The 16,604-nt window shown below is 31.2% G+C and overlaps 1 protein-coding gene across 2 annotated transcripts in view; it reads right to left on the bottom strand.

Moving 5' to 3' along the window:
• LOC136983243 (neprilysin-1-like) overlaps nt 1-6,294 on the bottom strand; it is a 29,026-nt gene extending 22,732 nt beyond the window's left edge. Inside the window, exon 1 of one of the 2 annotated variants that reach the window (XM_067279928.1) lies at nt 6,192-6,294. The gene's annotated coding sequence lies outside the window, so the exon portion shown is untranslated. The remainder of the gene's footprint in view (nt 1-6,191) is intronic. The other variant, XM_067279932.1, reaches the window with a different exon arrangement.
• Between the last annotated feature and the right edge of the window lie 10,310 nt (nt 6,295-16,604).

The raw sequence follows: 16,604 nt of genomic DNA, 5'->3' as shown, positions 1-16,604 counted from the left end.
TGGATTGGTGATCGAAATCGGCACATAAACCAATTTTTCTTATGACGATTAGAAACAAATTTTGATATATTTTTTCATCAATTCAGACTAAACATTAAAAAAAAAAAAAATGCCGGAAACGAGTTGCCTAACTTTCCGGCGACATTTGGTAGCGCCATCTGTTATAATATTTTATTAAAAAACATTTTTTTATATTTTTCTTATTGTAAAATGGCAAAAAGCTTAATTTTGAGAGCAGGGATAGGTTTTAGAAAAAATTGCAAATGCTAATAACAAGTAAAATCGTCATGAGGTCCGACCCAACTGGAGATACACACGACCCCGTTTATCTCCCCATCCTTCGACCTTTAATCATCAAAATTTAATTTTAATTTCACAAAAATCCCAAATTTCAATCATTTCACAATTTTTTCATTTAAAAAAAAATTGGCCCATTAACACAAAAAGCTTGAAAAGCACTGATCTAAACTTCTTTAATGAGCCATTGTTTTTTCAGCACTCGATATGGAACTGCCCGACTTTGTAGTGCAGTATTTTTCAACGGAAAAGGCAAAATAGTCCTATTATAAGAGAAAATACTTTTTGTTTTTTGTAAAAAGTTTAGATTATGCTGAGGAATTTTTGTACATTTTCGGCGAATTTTCCAATATTTTAAGGTATTACACATACCAAAAAGAAAAAGGCGAGTGATCACTTTGAATAAAAAAAATCCACCACTGTTTCTAATTAAAAGATTCTAATAAAAAAAACATTTAATAAAAAAAAATTGCAACATTTATGTAGCATATTTAAAAAATATACATATAGGCTGTATTTCTATCTATATCACTTAAGAATATTGTGCCCAATTCGAAAGAATGTAAGGTACATACCGTATTAAATCATAAGTGGAATTATTTTATTTACGCATTAGTTTTGATATATAGTATAATTATTAAATGCAGGAGAAAAATATATTGCAGTAAGAGAATTTTTTAAAACATACAAAAATTTATATCTATATTTTTGACACTTTATAATAATTCTTAGTTGAATCAAATGCTCAGAGTTTTAAAATATTACTACTCAGAACACCTTATACCTCTGAGAAATTATTAATTTAATCATGCAAACGTTTTCCACCTGTTCCACAGGTCATCTTCAAGCAATTTTTACTTTTGGAATGTTATCTCGTGCAGGATCGAATGTATATGCGCAAGATATTTCAAATTTTAAAAAACCGTTGGAACATTCCATGTAAAATATAAAATATAAACAATAATAAAAACATTAATAAAATTAATTAAATAAACGTATTGATCCGCTAAATAATAAGAAATGTAAGCTGACATAATATATTTCTATATTCTATACGGGATGAGAATACGCTGTATGCTTGATTAAATGGGGTGTTTGTCAATCATGAATTTCCACGCAGTTGGCAAATTCGTTGCGTCTTTATAGTTCAAACATCTACCTGTTGTCCCTGATCTGTATATTTCAAATTTTTCCATGGTTAATGCTAACGATGGTGAGCGTACTTGTTTGATAACTTTGGCTTCATTCCAATTAATTACTGATCCCTCCGTTTGTGCCATTCTTGATAAGGTGGTAGTGCAGTGTCCTTTATTGATGTCATACATGTGTTCTTTTAGTCTTTTGTTTAAGCCTCTGTTGGTGACTCCTATGTATTCTTTATTCAGGCCCAGTTGATCATTTTCATATGGTATTTTATAGACCCCAGAGCATTCATCCGCTTTTGTGCTATCTTTATCGTTCCTGAGGGCACTGTAGATGGTGGGTGCCCTCTTATAAATCAGCTTAGCATTCTTACACTTGGCTATTTCCTTTATTATGGTGGACAATCCTTCTCTGTACGTGAATTTAGTTATTTCTCCGTTTGAATTCCCTTTCAGTTTCTTTTTACTAGGTGTTTTTTGAATGCGATGAATTCGAATAACCATGACCTAATACTAAAACTGGAACAGCTCAGCACAACAGAGGTACATTTTTTGGATATCACAGTTACATTTAAAGAAGGTTCCATATCCACGAAAGTATATATCAAACCCACGCATGACCCACTATACATTCCCTCCACATCAAACGATCCGCCTACTTACAAACTATCGGCATTTAGGGCCATTATTAGAAGAGCATTTGCCTATTGCTCCAACGTTTATGACAGAATACTAGAGTTGAATAGAATTAGAACCATTGCGACAACCCTAGGATTTAAAAAGTCAATAGTCGAAAACCTAATAAAATCTTACATAACACCTAGTAAAAAGAAACCGAAAGGGAATTCAAACGGAGAAATAACTAAATTCACGTACAGAGAAAGATTGTCCACCATAATGAAGGAAATAGCCAAGTGTAAGAATGCTAAGCTGATTTATAAGCGGGCACCCACCATCTACAGTGCCCTCAGGAACAAGGGCGTCGCCAGCCAATGGGCCAGGGGGGCAAGATGATATAAATTGATAGAGGATATGAATTGTATGTAGGTAAAATAAAAACGATTCATAAATTTTAAGAAGCTTAAGAAGATTATTTTAATTAAAACATAATCTTCTTGGGTTTTTCGCGCGGGAATTATAAATCGGGCAATAAATGACTTTGCATTTAAATAATTTTTTTCGCATGTCTAGGGAGGGGCAACTGCCCCTCTGCCCCCCTCTGGCGACGCCCTTGCTCAGGAACGATAAAGATAGCACAAAAGCGGATGAATGCTCTGGGGTCTATAAAATACCATATGAAAATGATCAACTGGGCCTGAATAAAGAATACATAGGAGTCACCAACAGAGGCTTAAACAAAAGACTAAAAGAACACATGTATGACATCAATAAAGGACACTGCACTACCACCTTATCAAGAATGGCACAAACGGAGGGATCAGTAATTAATTGGAATGAAGCCAAAGTTATCAAACAAGTACGCTCACCATCGTTAGCATTAACCATGGAAAAATTTGAAATATACAGATCAGGGACAACAGGTAGATGTTTGAACTATAAAGACGCAACGAATTTGCCAACTGCGTGGAAATTCATGATTGACAAACACCCCATTTAATCAAGCATACAGCGTATTCTCATCCCGTATAGAATATAGAAATATATTATGTCAGCTTACATTTCTTATTATTTAGCGGATCAATACGTTTATTTAATTAATTTTATTAATGTTTTTATTATTGTTTATATTTTATATTTTACATGGAATGTTCCAACGGTTTTTTAAAATTTGAAATATCTTGCGCATATACATTCGATCCTGCACGAGATAACATTCCAAAAGTAAAAATTGCTTGAAGATGACCTGTGGAACAGGTGGAAAACGTTTGCATGATTAAATTAATAATTTCTCAGAGGTATAAGGTGTCTGAGTAGTAATAATAATTCTTAGTTTGTACCTTTCTCAAGTCGCGCGCAGGATTTTTAAAAGGGCGAGGTTAAAAGAAATCCCTTTTTCATAACGTAGTTTATTAATTTTTATAATATACAGTATATAATAGATATATAGTAGACTAAGAAGGAACTGAACGAGTACAAAATAAATATATGTTTAGTTTGGTTTTAATTTTACTTAATTTTTTAATTCTTTTTAGATGAGAGGAATTAATCCTCCCAAAACCTCCGTGTACACGCCTTGATTTTTCTTCATCCTTACGAAAGATTCAAAATATATAAACAATTTATTTAATGATACTTTATTATTAGAATGAACATTATGTAATAAATATACTTAGTATTTTTTCAGAAAGCTTATTCTAATTCCAATAAAATAATTAGGGAAGAGTCATGTAATACCGACCATTACTAGTTTTTCGCTGCTGGAGCAGCATTCTACAGGTATATGCAGAAGAATATCATCATCATGTCATCGTCCAGTACCGACCAAAAATAATTTTCAAGGAAAAGGTCTCAGTTTTCTTTCTTCTCAGTTTAGAGAGAAATGGAAGAAATTGAGATAAATAAGAAAGTAAAATGGACCAAAACGAGCATAAAAATGACAACAGATGAAGTTCTTGTGAACAATATGACTTAACGACAGACAGTTCAACATTTTTAGTTCCAAAAACAATATTAGTAGATCGAATGAGAGTTATCCAAGTTGGCAAAAATATGATCCCGCAGATTGCAAAAAGACTTTCGATGAAGAAATGGAAAAACAACCAGTTTTTTATATGCAAGGTCAAGATTAAAAATTCATTCACGAAGACTTGGTACAGTGTATTGCATGTAAGGATTGGGCGTATATTAAATGTCCGATCAAGAAAATATTTTGTATTTTATTTGTGACAAGTGTAAGCTGCGAAGTTTATTCTAAACTTTCGTAAATTTGTTCATATGTTTTCCTAATATTCACTTTTTTGAATAAATGTTATTATTGGTTATAATACAATAGTGCACTATTCTACTATTGTCAAAGAATTTTGTACTTTTATTTGCTTGAATAAAAATCATTAAACAATTTATATAATTATTAAGATCTTAACATGCTTTAGAACAGTAACTGGTCGGTACTGGATGACAATATTTGCACTGCCCGAATTCATGACTTTTTTATTTTAGAAATAATTAGTACTTTGGGCAAAATTTTAGAGAAATCTTGCAATCTCACCCTGTACTTCAAGAAGCAGTATTTGATGTATCATATTATTGTTAGTAAAATCAGTTTTTTCCCGAGTCTTACATTGGTTACAGCCAAAAATATTAAGGTGGTCGGTGCTGCACGACTCTCTTCTGCTTTCTTCATTTAAATCTTTTAAAGTGGTTGCAAAGCATGCTTTTATCTTTGATTCTCAATTTTAAAAATTATTAGTTAATTTTTGCAATAACTGAAGACATTTTAAATACAATTTTGTAAACTATCGCTAAGTGTTTGCATATTTTTGCAATGTATATTAACTAATATAGATACTGTATTTACTGATATTAAATTTTATATATAACGAGCAAAAATTATTGACATCGTCACAATGCCGAGCTGCAACTTTTAATCATATTCTTAATTTATTTAATTTAAAATATATGCTCTCGATCTCAAATTAGTAGTCTCTGCCCCTGTACATCATACTTTTCCTGATAACGACATCATGCATGCTGGTCATTTATGTAATTCCGTTCAATGGAAAAAATTTTGGATTGAAACCACGTGACTTTCGGTCTAGACAGGAAGTTCATATATAGTTAATCGGGACCTTCTGCCCCCATGCTTTCTATATCTGGTCTCGACTTTTATTTATCTAACTCCATTATCGAGATTAAGAAAGAACAGACAGACGGACGACAGTAGGAATTTATAGGTCTACAATTTGAAAACTGCAGCCCCCAAAAAATTTAGATATAGCTTATAATTTTTTATAACTTTTAGGTATATAATTTTATTTTCATGTTTAATATTTAGAGATTTATGAAATTCTTTGATATACTTCTTACATTATGTATATATACAATACACCTATAAAACATTTACATTATACGATATATATAAAAATATATATTTTTATATATATTTAATACACCTGCGAAAATTTTTTAAATTTTTAAATAGATTCTAAAGAAACGTACTTTCAACTTTTTAAATTTCAGAATATTCTTATATATAAATGTTTGTTTATAAAATAAAATTAGAAAAATATCTTACATGTAATGTATTTACATTAAAAAGAATATTGCTAATATTATTTGATGTCGTTTTATAACTAGATTTTTCTAAATTAAATACGAATTTATGATGAAATTTTATCATATTAATATTAAAGTTTAACTTATATATTTATAGGTGAGAAATAGCTTCAATAGTTTTGTAACTTTCGAGTAAAGACTCTTTTAAATAATTTTTAATCAGATTTTAAATTATATAAGACTTGTATAATTGGTTTTAAATACTTTAATAATAATCGTAAAATAAAAGTAATCATTATTGCCAATGTTATTATATATTAATTATTTATTAGTATTAATTAGTTTATTTATTTGGCATTAATTGGCAACATTTGTTGGCAATAATTGTTATTATATATCAAATCTATGCTGCCGAATTCAGTAAAATGAACAATATTATTGTCTTGTTTTAATTTTTAAGAATTAAGCAATCTCTAAAACTTTAAGTTAAAAATATAAGAAAAATTCAATTATAAATGTGTGAAGTGTATTTAATTAGATATAAATTATTTTATATATATTTGATTTTAAACTTACAAATGAAAACTTCTAAGAAAGGACTGTCTATTTTTAGATTATTCGGCCAGCACGACGTTTTTTAGGTGCTCTTCACATCACTTTCTTTGGTTTACAATGAGATGCATTAAATTTGAATCACACAAATAAAAACTGAAGATATATTGCTTATAATTAATCTGATAAGATATTAATAAACTTAATTTAACTAATTAATTAAACTTTTTGTATAAATATTTCAGTAACTACAACTTATAAAAAGTATTGGAAACGATAATCTAAAAACTGTTAAATATTTTTTATAGGCTAATAATCGCAAAAATCGCTCTTAGAATAACCAGAATATGAACATGGACCAATGAATTTTTCCTGAATAATTTTACGTGTCATTTGCGTAATTTCATAAGGAATTTGCTGCAACTTCCGTCATAAGTGAAGGAAACGGTGTAGCAAATTCTTGGGAAAAGTGGGACATGATCAGGGCCATCGAAGCAGAAAGGAAGCGGGCATATTTTCCCCGGGCCCGATAAAAAGTTAGGGGACCGTAGTGGTATATCTATCCCTATAAATTAATGGCATTCTTACTAATAAAATAAAATCTTTAAACGACTTTTTATTAATAAACGTTCTACGTATTTCATTTGTTCAAAAAACTGACAAAAGAATCACATTAAAGAGCACTACCTCCGGCTCCTGGACATAATATACTCTTTAATGTATTTCCACATGGAAAAAATCGATTGTGTTAAAATTAGTAAACATGCTGGCCGAAAGATGCTTTCGTGAAATACCAATTACTGTATATCATCGATTTACATGATAATAATTATTAAAGTTTGTTTCATTGTAAGTTCTTTTCATCAATTTAAATAAAAGTTTATAAAATCTATGTAAAAATTGACGAAACAAACTATTCTACCGCAAAAATTGGTGAAAAAAAAATTACTCTCTCGCCTCGTGTTTTAAATGTTTCTCGTTTTCAGTTATTTGAAATATTAATTACTGTTTAGTGTTTATAAATTCAGAAAAAATATTATTATGACGATTATTATTTGATTCGTTAAAAAAAACTTAATGCTTTTGATATACTATTTCAAAATTAACATTTTTCTAAACGTTATTAGACACTAAAAACTTTGTGAATACTTTGCATTCAGTCTTATAGAGTGAGTCATTTAATTATGAGTCACAACATTCTTGGAATGAGTCAGGATATTCTTTAAGTGAGTCACAATACTCAAATAGGCACTATAAAAAAATAATAATAAAAAGAAATTTATGATTCTTTAGTGGAGTAACTAGCTTTTTGCGATCCTCCTCACAACACCAAATCAATTAAAAAAAAACAAATACAAAAAAGAACATAATTAATACAAAATTAAAATATTATATTTAATTTATTTCAAGTTTAATTTTTTAAATTTTGTCACTAAAAATACATTTATAATATTTTTTACATTAAACATTTAAAGATTTTAATATACTTAAATAAGTCGGTCTAGTTTGGCTCATAGAACTTCTTAAATAGCTTTTTATTATCTAGTTTGACTGCAATTTGAAAAAAAATTATAGATTTATAAATTTCCACTGGCGTTTGTCTGTCTATCCTTTCTTAATCTCGAGAACAGTGTTAGATAAGTAAAAATCGAAACCGGATATAGAAAGCTTAGAGGCAAAGGATCCGTCAACTATAAACAAACTTCCGGTCTAGACCGAAAGTCACGTGGTTTCAATTCAAAACTTTTTCCACTGAACGAGTTACATAAATGACCAGTATGACTGTTGTTATCAGGAAAAGTATGATGTACAGGGGCAAGAGACTACTAATTTGAGATTGAGAGCATATTTTTAAAATTAAATAAATTAAGAATATAATTAAAAAATTGCAGCTCGGCATTGTGACGATGTCACAATAAATAACTGCTCGTTTAAGTTTGGAAAATGATCGTTTTGCACCTGATACAGTCATGGGAATAGTCAAGAAGAGCATTATTTCATTGCAAACTTCATTAAAATAAGCACTTTATTAAATAATCTTTATATAATAATTAAGCGTAAGATATCAGCAGATGCATCAACGCTAAAATTTCATTTTTAAATAAATTATGTAATGTCCTGTCATATTTTATTAAAATATTTGTTTTATAAAATGGCAGAGATCTTAATTTTCGGGATGCAGACGAATTTTATAAAAAAAAAATTGTAAATGCTAATAATGAGTAAAATCGTCACTAAGTCTGACCCTACCGGAGATTCACACGACCCCCATTATTATATTTCCACCCCCTCGACCTTTAACCGCCAAAATTTAATATCATCGATTACCCTAATAATCAAACCACCCTGCAAAATTTCAGAAATTTTGTTATTTTTATTTCTAACAACGAAATAACAATGCCAGCTCATCACTTTAGAAATTTCGGCGCTTGAAAGGTTTACGAAGTAGTCTTCTGATTATTGGGAATTTTAGAATAACGATTTTGAGTTTTGAGAAAAGCTAAATTTCACTCCAGCAGTAGAAGTTTGAAGCAACTTTTTCCGAAAATATTGAATAGAAACCACATTATCAGGACAGTAGCCTATACATACGAAATTAATTTGAGATTTGTCCAATAGTTTTTTCTACACCGAGAGCTCTGAACACATATTCTTTAATTACAATTTATCGTCCTGTACACTACTGTAAAATTATACTATAATTTTGTAGAAAATCTTTTGCTTGTCAATTAAGTCGTTTTCTGGTAAAGAGAGTAACGTTTTCAGAAATATAGAAGAAAATGTTAACCATTTCGTTTAATCCTTCGAAACGATTACAAAATTAATTCAAAATTACATCTTACGATGCATAATAAATATTCACTTGGAGGAATTAAGTCCCAAACGCTGTTTTAATTTTCATAAAATTTGTCAAAATGCCTTTTAACTTTTCTTGTCCTTTTTAAAAACTAGATCAATTTATTATTTTCTTAATAACTCGAAATATTTTTTTTAATACGAATTTCAATAAATCTGTTGACAAATGGATAAATACCATTCGAGTTTGCGCCTCACTATACGCTGGTCACGTGGAGTTCTCTGGGTTTTTCACGTGTCTAACACTTAAATAAGGGGTCACTTTCCCTTAGAAAGTCCTTCCATTTGGCAGTAAACTTGGATTATTTTGTTGTGTAAACTCGAATTGTTAAATTTTAATATTGTCTTATCTTCGATCTCAATCAAAATTCTGGGAATTTTTATGGGAATCTCTAAACTCTTTATCTATCAAAGTTAGGCAAATAGTTTAATAACAAATTTAGTGTAAGATCGGAAACATTAACGATGTTTATTCGATCGGATATGCGAAGAGTATTGCGTTTGGTTCAATCCCAGAACAGAAAAGCTATTTTCATAGAAATAAATAATTATTTTTGTGGTTTTTCATTCACTTCCTTTTCTCTTATAGAACTTATTCTTTTATTTTATAGAACTTATATTAATTTATTAGTTCTTTCATTTGGGACGCCATACCCAATATAAGAGGTCTCTTTCTTTTAGTTAGGAATATGCTTTTGGGCATTTTCCCTTCTCTAGAGTGGCTGAAGACGGGTACTTTATAAGTGTTTATTTAGATTATCTTCTAATTTTCGAAACAGATGTTAAACTTTACTTGATTTTTTTTATTGGGAATTATAATTTAGATTACTTTTGTTGCAAGCACAAAGTTTTAAAAGTTAAAAATATATTACAGTAGTCCGATTCGCACATCGGAGCGAATAAACATCGTTAATGTGCCCAAACTTTCCGAATCGTAGTCAAAATTGCGCATAAATTGTAGGTAGGCGCAAATAGATATTTTGTACTGTACATTCCATATACAAAAAGTAGGTCTACTTCTATCAGTGATGTGTCAAATAGTACCGTGGGCTGAACCAACGTGTGTTGGATTTGGTCCGGGAACCATAGTTTTCCCGCGGCTATAATGTATTTTTACTTTTCAAACTTATAATGTATAAGAGCTTAAAAAATCGATTGAAACTTGTCAAAAAAAAATTATATATATGACTTATTTCTTATTAAACGATAAGCGTCCATGAAACCGCAGGACGGTGTACAGTACATGCAAAAGTGAATACACGCTTGCATAATTTTAATTCGCACTCGGTCAACGCCATCTAGGTATACTCAATGAAACTAATGTCGAAATTTAAAACTGTCCCAAATTCTTTAATTTTTGCATCTTACTTATATACGTATATTGAACTTCATAGGAAATGATTAAAAATTAATAATAATACAGTAATTTCTTAAATTCGCAAAAGAAAATATTTAAACTTAACTTACTACATTGAAAATTATATTCTTTTTAATTAAAGATGACTTTTTCCTTTTTGATTTTTGTCATCAATATAGTTTCTAACAATTGAAACTGATGGCTAATTTATGGAGTTTTAGGGTTATAGAGTAAGCCAGTGGGGTGATAAACATTTTCTAAAGTTTTCTAATGCAGTGCCAGAATAATATATTCTTGTATTTGTGTAGTATGTTTTTATTATTATATGCATTCAATTTAAGTCATATTGAATATTTAAAAAATATTGAAAACCTCAAAAGAAACTTAAAGTTAAAAAAGACCTTGTAAAAATTTTTCAAATACAATATAATCAGTTTATGAAAGCGTTTATTTACACTGTAAACTATTTTGTATGAAATGTTTAATCTTATCAATTTATTAATAATTAATACAATTTATTTATAGAGGAGAAGGTGGTATTATGGAACCCACAGGTATTATGGAACCCCTCCATTTCAGACTCTAGCAAATTGTGGCTGTGCTGCATTAGGCAGCCATCCATAGCAAGGAGAGGACGCTTCCCATTTCAGTTATGCGATTGAGCTCAGTGAAACAGGACATTTGTGTTTTTCGCAATTCCACACTTTTGAATAGTAAGTGAATTTAATTATTTCTAAAATAAATATCATGTAGTTGTAGGTAATTGGTGCATGTGTCCCGTTCTATAGGCCTAGGTGTACATCTTAATCTGTCTGATGTTTACGTTTTTAAAATTTGGCGTTGGCAGAAATTAAGTTAACCCAAGATGGAGATGCATGAAATACGGACCCCATTGGTTCTTTTAATATGGAACCGACTGCTCTGAGGTTCGTAATACCCACAAATTAAAACAATGGAATATTTTGTAAAAGTATGTGGTAGACGATTGAAAACATTAGAAATAGACACCTAAAACTATAGATAAGTAGATCTAGCTAAATTTTGAAGTTATTTTGGTTTTAAAAACTGTTCTGGATAAATAAGTGTTCTTTTTAAACTGATTTTTTAAAATTGATTTTATTTTAATTGTCAGATGCTTAGAACCCAGCTGAACAAGCCAAAGAAAAACTCCGAAGAGACAAACATGGAGCCGGGAAAAAATGGCAGAGACAGTGAGTATGGTAAGGGACAAGAAAATGTGGCTGAAGAAATCTACAAAATTTTATGAGGTGCCAGAAACTACTTTGCGAACTCTCCTTTTGCAAGCAGACATTCGTCCGGAGCAATTTGTAAAAAGGACACTAGTTAGAAAGCCAATTTTTCCTGAAAATATCGAAAAGAGCTGGTGGAATATATATTGTTGATGGAGATCATATTTTTCTATTATTAAAGCATTTCTTAGATAAAATACATTGGAGTAAATGATTTTGTAATTAATTAACTTTTTTACTTTTCTATTTGTTTTTGAATACATTCTATTTTTTTGAAAACATACAATGGGATTCCATATTACCACCCAGCTTCTCAAAAACGACTTTCTGACTTTTCTTACAGAAGCCTTCTAAAACCATACTTATAGTTATACTAGAGAAAAATCCAATTAGGAACATTTAGTTTGATAGTTACCAGTACTTTTCGCACAAAAAATGTGGGCGTAGTTATGATACCTTGTTTACAATTTACTATAATGAAAATGGGGTTTCATAATACCACCTTCTCCTATATTATTTTGTAAGAATTTAAGATATTTTAAATGAATAGATTCAGAAAATATTTTGCAAAAACGACAGAATTATTATTTATAAAATCATTCATTAACCAACGTTTTTTAATACTAAAAATATTCTTGGGAAAGGATAAAATAGTATTTTTATATACACGTATATAGCTTATAATAATAATTATAGATGACAAAAGACTTATTTTTGGCGATAGGGGCGTGTGAAAAAAATTTAAATACCAATAACGATTAACACTTTTATTAAGTCTGACACCACTTGAGATAACAGACGAGATAGAGAAAGAGCAGATGGATAGAGGAGTTTCTATCCATCTCCTCTTTCACTTATAATCTTCAAAATGTAATAGCATTAATGCCCCCATATAGTCCTACAGTTTCAGAAGTTTATCCAGTCCAGAGATGTAATGCAAAATAGACGTTCGTAAACACACGCTCACTATAAAGAGATCTTGTAAGGAGTATATTTTCCTTTTGTTTCTTTTTTTTTGTTTTATTTTTTAGGCTTTTGGATTCACGGAGTGTCAAAACGTCGAGAAATACAAAAAAAGGAGTAAAATTTAATTGATTATCATACTTTCTCTCAGTTATATTCTATGACAACCGGGAAAGAAACACCTTTGTCATAACTATACTCGTTTCTTTATACCGGAATCGAAATGATTTATAATACAAGTAAATAATTTTTATGTAAGTACTTATTTCTTTCATCCTTCTGAGACAGTTTAAATGAAGTACCAGTGCTCTTTTATCAAGATATCCTTAAAAAAATTCTATCTGCATAAGGTTCAGTAATTTTGTTTAAACTTCCTATATGCCACTCGTCAGAAAATTTTACAGGTAAGCTAACAGAACTATAGTGTACCAGAACCCCTTTAGCCGCCACTCGAGATTACCGAGTGTCATTTCCATTTCCTAGGGCGAGAAACTAGGAGTTATATTTTGGGAAGCGATGTTTATGCTAATGCAATGGTGTTGTTTGCGGCAAGGATGCGTGAATAAATAGATGCGGTGAACAAATTAGACAATGGTTCAATTGTGGATATTATCGTGCGGGGTGTTTGTAAGGACGTGTTGTAATGAAACAAAAGAAACCATTGAATCTTCAATTGAAATTCATTCTGATTAATGCGTTAAATGAAAATGATAATTGACATCTGTAATTTCTGTAAAAGATCAAATTTCAAAATAATCGCTAATATACTAATATTTTAATAAAACAAAAATTTACTATCAAATACTTACGAAACCTGTACTAATCAATGAAATATCAATCACGTAATTATACCAACAGGTTATGGATTTGTGTATCCGGTCCATATCACATAGATTAAGATGCGCTCTCGGGCACAAGACTATTTTACCAAATTAGATAAATCGAAACTACATAGCGTTATGAACTAGATTATGGTTATTCAATGGTATTGGTATTGATCCCTTAGGAAATCGACGAAACTTTGCAAATACATAAAAAAAATTATTTAAAAATATTTAAAATTTTATACACTTTTTGCTCTCAAATAACTGCAAAAAGGTGTCCTTTAAAAATTATGTAAGAGGCTGTTGCACATATAAGCTATATATTTATATATAATATTGTATAGTATATACTGTATACTATAGTGATTAACAAACATTTCGTTTTGAAATGGCATCCTTTGCGAGTTGGGTCACGATCATAGTTTAAGAAGCCCTGCTTTAAGCCTGATGCACACATGCGGCACGGCAAGGAAAAGCGGCAGAATGAAGTCACTTTTTCTCGCCGCAGAAGTCGATTTTGTGCCACATTTCTCGTGCGGCAAAAGTTGGTTGAATTTTATCTTTTGCGGCGAACGCCGCCAAGACGCGTTTCTATCAGCCAATTACAGTTTGTTTGGTAGTCACGTGAGAAAATACAATCACGTGGTATTTTAATGGCGGAAAGTACGACACGGTTAACCGAGATAACTAACATCAGAATAAAGAGGAAAGGTTAATAAATTTAACACAGTGACGTAGCGAACACAACTAGCGCCCGGGGCATAACTGGCGCCCGACACTTTATTGGCGCCCCTCTTTCCCCTCCAGAAATACATAGTTTGTCTTGGAGACCATTTGGCGCTCCTCTGAGAGTAGCGCCCGGTGCATGATACACCCCCTTGCACCCCCTCGCTACGCTACTGATTTAACACAAATTCTACACAAATAATCATATATAATGTAATTCAAAGAACAAAACAACCTAATCTTACTCGAAATAGTATTCTTTATCGAGAGATCTTAATCGAGGAATAAGCGTATTTTGTACACCAATTGTTTCTCGACCCAAGAAAATATCTCTAATCCAAAATCTTCGACAAAATCTAGCTAAATAAAGCAAGCCGTAGAAAACAAAATTTGTAAACACGTGCATAGCGGCAGTATCGTTATCGTTCGCCATCTTGAATACTGAACACATGCGCCGAAATGTACGCAGATTGCCGCTTGTGTGGTTGCGCTGCCGCGTGGCGAAGATGCCGCTTTTCCCTGCAGCGCCGCATGTGTGCATCCTCCTTAATCGAATTTTGAGATTATAAAGTTTTATAAGAAATCTTGTTGTTGCGAAGAATAGAGCTATATTTATTCATTATATTTATGCATGTAAATTTCTTTTTGCAAATTTTCCAGTGAACATTACTTAAGCCTGGACTCCACATTACCGGAATCCGCGACGTAATCGTAAAACTGAAAGCCAAACTGACGAAACTTTCAGTTTTGGAACGTTCAGTTGGACAGAAACAAGACTGAAAGCAGAGTTAAAAATTATTTAACTTTTCCGTTTTCGTTTCGCGCTTCTGTCGTACTGCAACCAATAAAAACGCAAGGATTTGTGACGAGTAGTCACGTGTAGTTTGTTGTCGTAACGGTGAAAAGTGTAGCGAAAAGGATGAAGAAACAAATGGATTTGGAATTATTCATCGAAGAAGTTAGAAAATACAGATGTCTGTATGACAAAAAATGTAAATAATTCAAAGTTTATTATCAATTTCGTTGTTGATAAATGCAGAGAAAGCGTGGCGAAATCCGTAACGTCATCCATGTGCGCCTCTATGACAAATTACAGAACTGATCAACAGATGGCGCATTTCCACGTAACGTTCATTTCGATGCTAGTAGCGTCACGGTAAAAGGAAAACAGAACTGAAATGAAAACGCTGTATGTTTCAGTTCTGTTTTTGAGTTTCTGTTTTCAGATAATGTGGAGTCCAGGCTTTAGATGAACTTAGGATACATACAATAAATATCTAACATCATCGGTAGAAACATTTCAGCATTCATCGGAATAGACAAATGAGCTGTTGGATTGGCCGAAAAAACATTCTGTGCACCCGTTTTTTTCAGAAATATTGCAAATCAGAGCAGGTTCACTCCCGTAACCAAAACCTGACGTAGCTGTGTCGTCCCCTGCTATTGGCTAATGTATATCTTTTAAGTCCAGTCATTTTTCGGATATCCCACCAGTGGTCGAGTGGATAAAACCACTGAACATTGGTAGTTGGTTGCAGATTTGTGCCTGGCCAAAGGGCTGGCCAAAGTGGAGTTTTCCGTGATTTCTTTACGCATCTAACAGGAACCAGTTTCTCATACAAATCCTTCCGGAAGACATTATCCCTGGCAAACCAACCAAAACTTAATCAATCAATTCGAATCTGATGAGAAATTTTATGAATTTTTCACAGATATTTCAAAGTTTAACCGAATTTCATTTCTCAGAGAAGAAAAACCTGATTTTCCCTACAGTCAAAATCATATAATCCAGGAGTGAGCAAGCTTTTTAATCAACTGGCCAATTTAAATTTTAAAATTTTTTGGCGGGCCTCACATAAAGTAACACTTATTAATAATTTACAAAACTTTATTTATAATAAACATTAGAATAAAAAATATAAAATTTTAAAAAAAGTAAAGATTTAATATACAAATTTTAATGCAAAATAAAAACAAACAAGAAAAGAACAGAAAAACGAATTTACTTGAAATTTTTAATGAGAAATTTGGCACTGTTTTTTTCGATACAAGCTGATCAATATCAGCCGGAATTGATGAGGCAGCTACACGTATGCAGCTTTCTAATCGTGCATCACTCAGTCTTGATCGGTGGTCATTTTTGATTAATTTCATGGTTGAAAATAATTGTTCGCAAACGTACGTACTTCCGAACAGAGACATCATTTGCTTTGCATTTTTCGTCAAAAGCGGAAATTTCTCAGGGCTCACATAAGATTTATAAAAATTTTCGATGTTTACTGAGAAAAATACATTTTTTAAATCGGTATTATTCTGCATGTCAATCACTTCCATTTGAAAGTCTTCGGGAACTGTATCCACATCGATCTCAAATGGCGAGGAAAACATTTTCATGGAAACCGTTGTCTTCTCAGCTTTGAACATTTGAAATCGTAGTTGAAATTCGTTGATTAAAATGTCT

Source organism: Centruroides vittatus, unplaced genomic scaffold (genome assembly GCF_030686945.1).
Source record: "Centruroides vittatus isolate TY-2023 unplaced genomic scaffold, ASM3068694v2 contig_879, whole genome shotgun sequence".
Taxonomy (NCBI): Eukaryota; Metazoa; Arthropoda; class Arachnida; order Scorpiones; family Buthidae; genus Centruroides; species Centruroides vittatus.
The sequence above is the reverse complement of the archived record's forward strand: the minus strand, read 5'-3'. Positions and strand labels throughout refer to the sequence as shown.